Raw genomic sequence first — 1182 nt, 5'->3', positions numbered from 1 at the left:
CATCTTCTGAAGTTGGGATATTTTTCCTCCAACAGGTTCCAGAGGAATCACCTCAAACCAGATGTTGGACTGGATTTTATTTCAATGTCATTTGTGAATATTAGCTTCTCATTTTCAACAGTGGAGCTATAAAGGTTGAAAAAGGTTATTATTTTGGAGAGAATCTCATCAACATCAATATTTTAACTAAATAAGAGGCAAAAAAATATTTTGATAGAGGAAAAGCCTCTCAGCCTCTGAGCTCAAAGCAAGATGCCAGAGAGCAATAAAACTATTATTTTTAAATTAGACCATTTAATTTCACATAATTATTGCGGTAGAAGCCATTTGTTTGTTAAATACTTAATAAAACATATTTACCGTGTTTGATGTTTGTTATAAATGACGTATACTCACAAAGAATGAGGTAATTAGTCCAAGTTTGTCGTTTATTGAACGTTCAGAAACTACAGCGGCTGTGATATGCAAAGACAAAGGTAAAGCAAGGTAAAACAACCCGAACAGATGATCAACTCAAAACCACTCGCACCTTTTTACTCTCGCTCTCTCTTTGTCGTTTAAGCAGACCCGTTGCCGTGGCAACCGCTTGCTCCTCGAGCCGACAGATTATGTTTAAAACATTTAGTCCGTTATGATATCAGGTTTTCAGGCTTGATATTTATTTTGCGATCATTAATAAGCCTCCCTGAACACAGCGGTGGTTGATAAGTTAATTTTAAACTCCTGCTCTAATCGTTATTTTGGTAATAGAACCGAAACGCACAGAATTGCGCAACACCATGTTGAAACAATAATCACTGAAATTATTATTTTTGTTGGGTCATTAATTTGAAAACGTTTTGTTGACTTTTTTTTGTTCTTTAATAAAGTTATGAACGTTTTGATAAGGAGTCAGAGGAGGACGTTCTGGTCTCAACGCCCTGGCGCCGTTCAGTTCGTTATATGCCGAGATTAACTCAAAGCCTTCCGCGATCGACATATTGTACCGCCGCTCTAACAAAGCACGAAGAGTTCAGAATCAATATGAAATGGAGGGAAAAAACTATTTATTAACTGATTAAGTGTGTTTTAGATTGTTCTTGAAAAACTAATCAGTCACGGCTGATTAGTGGGTGAACTCACAGCTGCACAGTGATTTTATACAGCAGACAGCTGCTTCCCTCTTACAGGTACTGCGTCCCC

The 1182-nt window shown here is 37.2% G+C and overlaps 1 protein-coding gene across 1 annotated transcript in view; it reads right to left on the bottom strand.

The window, feature by feature from the left end:
- Positions 1-1182, bottom strand: part of pvalb9 (parvalbumin 9) — a 6227-nt gene that overhangs the window by 2400 nt on the left and 2645 nt on the right. The window lies entirely within an intron of this gene.

Source organism: Poecilia reticulata, linkage group LG19 (assembly GCF_000633615.1).
Source record: "Poecilia reticulata strain Guanapo linkage group LG19, Guppy_female_1.0+MT, whole genome shotgun sequence".
In the NCBI taxonomy this organism is placed as follows: Eukaryota; Metazoa; Chordata; class Actinopteri; order Cyprinodontiformes; family Poeciliidae; genus Poecilia; species Poecilia reticulata.
The sequence above is the reverse complement of the archived record's forward strand: the minus strand, read 5'-3'. Positions and strand labels throughout refer to the sequence as shown.